The following is a 9,709-nucleotide window of genomic DNA, read 5'->3' on the forward strand; positions in this document are numbered from 1 at the left end:
TACCTATGTTTGCATTTGTTTCCAATCCCTTTTCTATCTTAAGGTAGCTACTAAATATCCACAAGATTCTTTAGGAGTGAAAAGCGAAAGAAAGAATTAGCAGTCCTTCCAGCAGTCAGAGTTGTGGCATAACGGGTTAAGCCACTGAATGTGATGATACCACCTAGGTACTAGTTTGTGTCCTGGTTACTCTTCTTTCAATCCAGCTCCCTGCTAACATCCTGGAAAAAGTAATAGAAGAAAGCCCAGGTATTTGGACCCTGCCACCCACGTGCAAGTACACTGGAAGTATAAAGAGCTCAACTCGAGAATCATGATGGCACAATAAGGTAAGGACACATTTAAACAAATGGAGAAACATTAGCCAATGTGAAGCAGAGAGGGCACATTCCAGGAAATAAGAGAAGACAGAACAACAGCAGAGGGGTGCCTAAAGACTGACACACACAGGAATACAGCAGACATGATGGTGTGGTATACCAGTGACTGACACCTCAGTGGCATTCACCAAGTGGGGATCTAATCTGCACCAGAAGTGACACATTAGTCATTCAGTAACATGTGTCGTTAATTTCTTTTTTCTTCCTGTTACTGATTTTCTGTTGTGGTTTTTCATTTAAGGGGATGTACAGTAACTGTAATGAAAACTATCCTATCCGAATGTGAGGATACAATGCAGTATGCATCTCTACTTCCAAACCAAAGATCGATTCCCAATGAAACTGTTAACTATATCTTGACAATAGGATGCTGGACTCTTTGCCATTGTCCATGCCCACAATGATGGACATACGACCGAAGAACTATAGTATAGTAATAATATAGGGGAACTCAGTGAGTGGGTCGGGGAGGGAACTTGGGGAAGGGTAAGGGAAATCCCAGGGCCTATGGAATTGTAGCATAAAACGATAATAATAATTTAAAAGTAAAAAAAGATCACATAATAAAAGGGTTCGTCTATTCTCCATCCTCTTCCCTTCCTTTTGTCTGGATTGTCTCTTTGTCTGTAGTGACTCGGCACTGCCATATATGGTTTTATTCTCAGCCAATTTTCCTCTATGAGGGACTGTCCTAGAAAGGAATCCCCACTGACTAATGCTGATATCTAATAGGGCCATGTGTCACATACCATCTAAATTTTCATTTGCTGTCACTCACAGAGCCTATTTAAAGTCCTGGCAACTCTTCTCGATGAGCTTTCTAGGCTGAGTGGGGATGTTTTAATTTGAGGATAAATACCTTGGGCGATTTTATTATGGGCTTGCTGACTTTCAGCACTCTGAGAAGACCCTTGCCCACTTCCTGCTTCTTCCTGCCCACTTGCTGGTATCAGATGGATCTTGTTGTGATCAGCTAATCTCTCTCCTGATATTTAGAGATTCATGGGGTATAGTGTTACTGTTATAGTGGGTAACAGTTGTACATTTAATGTGGTGGGAGTTACTGCAGGAGGACTGGGTAGAGCCAAAACGCCACCACTACTACTTTCATCTTGCCCAGAAACTGCCATCATACTTTTAATTTCTAGAAGTCATTTTGATCTCTCATGGTTCTTTTTCTTGAGCTTACTGGTTCTTCATTCATAAACTTTAAAAAAAAAAATATTTATTTGAAAGGCATAATTAAAGAGATATCTTTCCTCTCCAAATGTTTGTAAGGGCCAGAATAGGGTCAGGCCCAAACAAGGAACCCAGAATTCTATCTTGGTTCTGCCACATGAATAGCAGGGGCCTAAGAAATTGGGCCATTGTCTGCTTTCCCAGGTGCATCAACAGGAAGCTGCATCGGAAATGAAGCAGTCAAAAGTTGAGCAAGTGTTTATATACGATACCCGTATTACGCCTAATGTCTTAAATCCACTCTACCACAGTGGCAGTCCCCCAATGACTTTTAAATTTATTGTTATTATTATTATTATTATTATTATCACTATTATCATTATTTTATAATGTAGTTTCCTAGGCGCTGGGATTTCCCCTTCCCCCTCCCCAAATTCCCCTTCCCCACTGATTTCCCCCATATTGTTACAGCAGCATATTTCTTCATAAACAGGTTAAGTCCATCATTCTGCTGTTTAAGTATGTCCTTACATTATATGTATGGATAATGGCAGAGTCCAGCATCCTATTGTCAAGATATAGTTAAGTTTCATTGGGAGTCCATCTTTGATCTGGAAGTAGAGACACATACTGCATTGCATCGTCACAAGGGGTTATGACAGTTTCTATTACACAGTTACTATACATTACCTTAAACGAAAAGCCAGAAGACAAAATCAACATAGCCCCTTGTTCAAGATGTCTACATCTTTTCTCCTTACATTGCTTTATTTTCTCCACATTTTCTTCTTCTTGATGTTCTTCTTATTGTTCTTTCAACTTATTTTCACATCAGTCTTTCCTCAAACTGTCACTCACTTGCTGTTTTCATGCAGTTGACTCCTTTAGATACCCCCGAAAAAGCAGTGTCCTCAATGTCTTTCTTAGTATGACTGATCTGTTACACTTGGCACAGTGTCCTTCAGGTTTTTCCACATTATAACCAGCAACAGGATTTCCTGCCCTTAAAATGAAGTATTGTGTGGAAACAACCTAGATGCCCATCGACAGAGGACTGGATAAAGAAACTGGGGTTCCTCTATTCTATTGAGTACTACTCAACTATTAAAAAGAATGAAATATAATAGTTTGTAGCCAGATGGGCCGAATTGGAAACCATTATGCTAAGGGAAATGAGCCAGTCCCAAAATGTCAGATACCATGCTCTAACATAAGATAACTTTTACCAAAAATCTCAATGCTGGTATGGCTAGGGGTTGTTTTTCTTATCATCTTATGGAATGGCTCTTTCTTGTTTCAATATGCAATTTTGTAGAGTCAAATCTAATTATTTTTGCAGGGAATCTTATCTTTTTGCACTTCCTAGTTATCTGTATCTCTCCTAACAAGTCCTTGTTGATCATCCACAAGAGATTGCTTGTAAACATTTGAGATTATAAATGTCCATTTTAACACTGTTTTGCTACATATCACGAATAATGAAGTTCTAGTTATTAATTGTAATTCCTGCAGCGCCACAAGAGTCACACACTGGCATCTACTCCTACAAGAAGGTTTTTGATTCCTGTTTTCACTACTCTTGTGATGAATTTTTATTTTAGTAACCTGGTTGTTAACTTCACATTGATGAAAACCTCTTATTTTCACCCCAATGTGAACTGTACTCACTGGTTCTGTAATTGAGGGGATATATAATGGAAGTGTAGTGAAGACATATGTTCAGATATGCAAAGTGCTGTATATCACTATACATACAGACCAGAGGTGGACTCCCAGTGGAAGAATTGAATATATCCTAACAGGAAGATGATGGACTCCCTGCCAATGTCCATGACAATGTCCTGACATTGTTGCAAAACACTTCAACAACAACACGATGGACTGTGACTGTTCATGAAGGACATTCACTACAAAACTAGAGGGGGAAATCAGTGTGGAAGGTGGGAGAAAAGGGAACTTGGAGAAGGGCAGGGGAAACCCCAGAACCTATGGAACTATATCATAAAACAAAATAAAATATGTTAAAAAAAATTTTTTAAGGATTGTGGAGAAAGTACTTTGATAAGTAGCATGAATAATCTGCTTCACTATAAAACACTATCTCTCCTCCTCTCTGTATATCTGACTTTGTAATAAAAATAAATCTTTTTCAAAAAAGGATTGAGGAGAAAGGGAAGCTACTGCTTATTTTTTTAAAAAAGATTTATTTTATTTTTATTGGAAAGTCAGACAGCAGGAGAGACAAGACAGGAAGATCTTCTGTCCACTTATTCACTCCCCAAGAGGCCGCAATGGCAGGAGCTGAGCCAATCCGAAGCCAGGAGCCAGGAACTTCTTCCAGGTCTCCCACGCAGGTGCAGGGTCCCAAGGCTTTGGGCCATCCTCAACTGCTTTCCCAGGCCACAAGCAGGGAGCTGGATAGGAATTGGGGTGCCGGGATTAGAACCAGTGCCCATATGGGATCTGGCATGTGTAAGGCGAGTACTTTAACTGTTAGGCTGTTACGTTGGGCCCACCACTGCTTACTTTTGCAAAAGGAAATAAATGAATACATGAAAACAACTGCATGCAAGAGAAAGGTTAAAATGTAAGAGTAAATTTAAAATGCCACTCAGGGTGCCTACATCTCATATTGAAGTGCTCTGGTTTGAATCCCTGTTTTATTCCCGTTTCCAGCTTCTTGCTACCTTATTTCCAGCTTCTTGCTACCTTATGGCACTGTCATTCCTGCCACCACCTAGAAATCCCAGACTGAGAATGAGGGGCCTGGTTTTGCCCTGAGCCAGTCATAGCTGTTCCAGGCATTTAAGGAGTAAACCAAGACACTGAAAATCTATTTTTTTGCTTTTCAAAAACAAAGAATATACATTATTCTTGGGCTCCCTGGCAAATAAGCTTACCTGTTGAGAATACAGTAAATGTCAAAAGTGACCACTGTGCTAATGCTATGTTGAACTGAAATGCCAGCTATGAGTCTTCCAGAGGCTCTTGGTGAATGCCTCTGGTCCTGGGAGGGAAAAAGAAAAAAAACCCTGCAAGATTGCAGCTGCTGTCTGGTGCTTATTCTGCTGTGATTTGTAGATCTCCCCAGAATCTGTTTCTCACAAATAGCTTTCAAGCCCAATGCACAAAGAGGGAGATGGAATATTTATGTAAGCCAGTTTTTTGAAGCTTACACTGGGTATGGGAAGCCAGAGGCTGTATTAAAATTTTTACCTACAAGAGGAATTTCCCAAACACTTCTGGAAGAGAGCTTGCATTTTTTCTCAACGTGAACACAGTGAGCACGAGCCGCTCTGTCTCCTAGCTGACCTCCGGGTTGTTTCTTCTTTCTTCATCTTCCCGTACTGCTTCTGCCTTCCCTGGCATGGGAACCAAGAGGCCTCCCAGACTGGGTAGGGTTTCACTTGGGTGAGTTACAAATCCTGGAACACAGTTTAGCAGTGTTTTCTTAGGACTTAGGGACTTGGAGACAGCGCATGGGGAGAAAAAGAGTGAAACTATTTACTGGGCAAACAGCCCTGCCCCAAGAGAATGGCTTTGCGTAACGCTCCAAAAGGTGAGACCGGGTTAAAATCTCCAAAAAGGAGGTAAGTCCCGTTGAGGCCCAGAGGATCAGCAGAAGTAGAAGGGAGAATGGGCTGCTAAGGACCCAGGGGAGAAGCAGGGCCTGCCAAGGCTGAATCTGTCAGTTGGTGGTTTTTCTTCTATCCTATTCAGCCCCTGGGGGTTCTGCGCATCTCGAGACTGGCCTGGGGCAGTAGTCTGCTTCCATTTCTGTCTGCTCCTGGATAACCCAAGGCTAGACACTGCTCTGATATGAAAAAAAAAAAAAAATTAAAATGCACCTGGACTGTTCAACTGTGAAGATCAAAGCAGTGTTCTGGGTGTGTGGAACATTTCATCCGCCAAACAAGCGGGGGGAATTCCAGTGCATAAAAAAAAAAAAAAAATGTGTCACATAATGCAATGAAACTAATAAATAAATTTTTAAAAAGTCAATTTTTAGACTTCGCTGTTCAAAATGTTTCTGGAGTCATTCTGGAACATAAGAGTAAAGAAGTCTCTGATACCATTATAACTTCAAGAATTCTATTTGCAATTTTATCTAAATTTTAACTAAATTCTATTTGCAATTTTACCCCATTAATTAAAATCATCTTGCTTGGGCCTAGAGCGACAGTGTAGCAGCTAAGGTCCTTGCCTTGAATGTGCCAGATCCCATATGGATGCTGGATCTAATCCTATCCAGCTCCCTGCTTGTGGCCTGGGAAAGCAGTTGAGGACGGCCCAAAGCCTTGGGACCCTGCACCTGTGTGGGAGACCTGGAAGAAGTTCCTGGCTCCTGGCTTCGGATTGGCTCAGCTCCTGCCATTGCGGCCTCTTGGGGAGTGAATAAGTGGACAGAAGATCTTCCTGTCTTTTTTTTTTTAAAATTTATTATTATTGGAAAGCCGGATATACAGAGAGGAGAAAAAATATGGAACGCTTCACGAAGTTGCGTGTCATCCTTGTGCAGGGGCCACGCTAATCTTTGTATCGTTCCGATTTTAGTATATGTGCTGCCGAAGCGAGCACAGATCTTCCTGACTTGTCTCTCCTCTTCTCTGTATATCCGGCTTTCCAATAAAAGCAAATAAATCTTTTTAAAAAAAAAATCATCTTGCTTATAAAACAGAAGCAAATTACAGGAGAGGAAGTAGATTGACCCTTATGAATCCTTTGTAGCCTCAAGTCACACCAAATGCTGCCCTCAACCCTAACCCCCCACCTGCTCCTGCTTCAGGCGCAGCAGAATCCAAGCTGAAGCCAGTGCTGGGCTTAAGGGCCTCCATGCCTGGGTGCTCTTCAGCTTGTCACTTTTGCCTGGGAAGCTCATCCCTCAGCTCACTGTTTGTTTGGTTTGAAATATTTGCTTATTTGTATTGGGAAGGTAGATTTGCAGAAGAAGAAGCAGAGATCTTCCATGTGCTGGTTCACTCCGCAAGTGACCACAGAGGCTGGAGCTGAGACAATCCGAAGCCGGGAACCCGGAACCTCTTCTGGATTTGCCTCACAGGTGTAGGGTTTGAAGACTTCAGACTGTTCTTTACTGCTTTCCCGGGTCACAAGCAGGAAGCTAGATGCGAAGTGGGGTAGCTGGGACATGAACTGGCACCTGTATGGGATCCTGGAACATGCAATGAGGAGATTTAGCTGCCGGGCCAATGACCAGGTTCACTTTGTAGTAAGCTCCCTGTTCTTCAAAATGCATGCAGCACTCATGGCTCAAAGTCTGTTTTTACTTGGCCTGGGTTTCCTAGACAGCTTGACATCTCCTGTGTGTGACAGCTCCTCTCCATCTTCCCCCCAGGTGAAGACTCCGGAGGCAGGGTTTGTTTTGTGCCTCACTGAATCCCTTGCAGGTAGAATAACTGGCCCATGGCAGTTTCTTTAACAATGTCAATGGGATGGAGGAATTCTTAACTGCTAACTTGTTTTCAAAGCAGCTATAGTGCAGGGCTAGAACTGAAAAGAGGGGAACACACTAGAGGGAGGAGGTCTCATCATAGGAGGCAAACCCTGTGGGCAGCGCTTATGTGTGGCCAGCCCTACGTAGAGGCATGCTCACCCTCCTAGGCTAATGTCTCTCCCAGACCAATTCTTCTTCTTCTTCTTCTTCTTTTTTAAGATTTGTTTACTTTTATTGGAAAGGCAGATATACAGAGAGAAGGAGAGACAAAGAGGGAAGATTTTCTGTCCACTGATTCACTCCCTAAGCTGTGCCAATCTGAAGCCAGGAGCCAGGAGCCTCTTCCGGGTCTCCCACATGGGTGCAGGGTCCAAAGGCCTTGGGCCATCGTCGACTGCTTTCCCAGGCCACAAGCAGGGAGCTGCATGGGAAGTGGGGCTGTTGGGACATAAAGCAGCACCCATATGGGATCTGGCATGTGCAAGGCGAGGACTTGAGCCACTAGGCTATCACGCCAGGCCCTCTCAACAGGACAGTGCTAACCAACTGCTGTAATTGGAAAGTTATTGACACGCCTGATACATTTGGCAAAGTGGTATTTAATAAACCTGCCCCTCACACAATAAGACCGGGCAGAGTTAAAAATATAAATATGCGTTGGCTTGCATCTGTCTTCATCTGTTGGTCCCCAAACTCGAGTGACTTCATTCTTGTGTGTTCTGTTCAACATTACTAGCAATAAACGCAGAAAGAAAACAGCAGAAGGAGCCAGGGCTTGTGTAGGAGAGGACACTTAGATCTTGCACAGGCTAGACACAGTCCGGTTTTTTAAAAAAAAATATATAACGTGACAGCAAAGACCTAGTTCCCTTTCTTTGTAATAAAAATGATCAGTTCCTTAAAATCCTACAAAAACATCAAACAATAGGCAGATGTCATTTGAGACAGATCTTGAATTTGACCATGTATGAAACAGGAGCCAAAAATGACTGGGTAGAGAAATTAAACTCCACATATTTTTTATTTAAAAATTCCTCAGGCTCAAAATTCAGGTGCCCTAGACCTGAAGGCAGGAAAGAGCACAGTGAGCCCACCATGACAGCCAGCTGATACACAGTGACCTCTAACTGCTGCATTTCCTAACTCTCAGAAGGATGTTTTCCTCTAAAGAGATCTTATGGATTCAACTAAAACTAATACGAATCTTGTGCTAAACCTCATGTGTTAAATACTTCAACTATGTAACGTTACGTTAAAATTTTAAAAAACCACTGTATCGTTAGAAAAAGGGATGTGGAAAATAATTTCCTTTTCTTATAACACAAACTATGGTTCCTGAAAGATTCATTTCAGGCTTTTTCCTATTTGTATGTACATATGTTCAATCACTCAGCCAGTCAACAGGCACTTATGGGGCACCCACTAAGGGTCAACCACTGTTCCAGATGTTAGAAACACAGTCATGAGAAATAGAACCTTACAGAAACAAAGAGGCAAGTTGCAGAATAATTTCAGGTGGTGCTTTGTGATCTGAGAGAAAGTGCGCTAAGCAGACGGCACAATGCAAAAGGTGCTACTTTAGAAGTGGGGCAAGCGGAGAAGTCTCTGACAGAAAGCCTTTGAGCAGAGGTCTGAGTAAAGCTGGCCATGTAGAATGATTGGCTGTCCAGGCAAAGGGAACCGATAGCACAAAGGTCCTAGCTGGAAGTGGGTATCTGAGAGTGAGCCGGGCAGAAGTCGGTGGAACAATGCAGAGCACCTTGAGAAGACAGCAAGTCGGAGAAGCCACTCGGGCCAGACTGGCTTCATTTGTACAGTTACAATAGCTTACAAATCCCTCCTGAGCCTACAGGAGGCTGCGATTCCACTTCTGGAACAGATGACACTGTTGCTTAACTCCCACACTGCCACATGATGCCCAAGTGTATAATTTCCACAGCTATGTGATATTCTATTACAGATATGTGCCATAACTATTTAATGAGCTCCCTTTTGGCCCTCCAGTGAATATCTTCAGCTCTCCGTCTCCTCTATTCCTTGCTTTGATGGCATTTTGGGATTTAAAAAAACATATATATATCTGCCTAACAAGAATTAGAAATTCAAGGAAAATAAAAATAAACATTGCAAAAGCTCTCTCTAAAGCTATGTCATATGTAATCATCCTTATATTACCTGTTAGATTAGATTTATTTTTAAAAAATCATTTTTAGGCCTGGCTCAGTAACCTAGTGGCTAAAATCCTCGTCTTCAATATGCTAAGATCCCATTTGTGGGCCCAGTGCCGTGGCCTAGCGGCTAAAGTCCTCGCCTTGAATGCCCCGGGATCCCATATGGGTACTGGTTCTAGTCCTGGCGGCTCTACTTCCCATCCAGCTCCCTGCTTGTGGCCTGGGAAAGCAGCCGAGGACGGCCCAAAGCTTTGAGACCTTGCACCCACATGGGAGACGTGGGAGAGGTTCCTGGTTCCCGGCTACAGATGAGCGCAGCACCAGCCGTTGTGGTTACTTGGGGAGTGAATCATCGGATGGAAGATCTTCCTCTGTCTCTCCTCCTCTCTGTATATCTGACTTTGTAATAAAATAAAAATAAATCTTTAAAAAAAATCCCATTTGGGTGCCGTTTTGTGTCCCAGCTGCTCCACTCCCTCCAGCTCGCTGATTGTGCCCTGGGATTGCAGTAGTGGATGACCCAAAGC

The 9,709-nt window shown here is 42.7% G+C and overlaps 1 non-coding gene across 1 annotated transcript; it reads right to left on the reverse strand.

The window, feature by feature from the left end:
- Window positions 1–6,033: 6,033 nt before the first annotated feature.
- On the reverse strand, window positions 6,034–6,137 carry LOC118758924 (U6 spliceosomal RNA). Its single transcript, XR_004995873.2, has one exon. It is a non-coding gene; the product is annotated as a U6 spliceosomal RNA (small nuclear RNA).
- Window positions 6,138–9,709: the final 3,572 nt, after the last annotated feature.

This window comes from Ochotona princeps, chromosome 3 (assembly GCF_030435755.1).
Source record: "Ochotona princeps isolate mOchPri1 chromosome 3, mOchPri1.hap1, whole genome shotgun sequence".
In the NCBI taxonomy this organism is placed as follows: Eukaryota; Metazoa; Chordata; class Mammalia; order Lagomorpha; family Ochotonidae; genus Ochotona; species Ochotona princeps.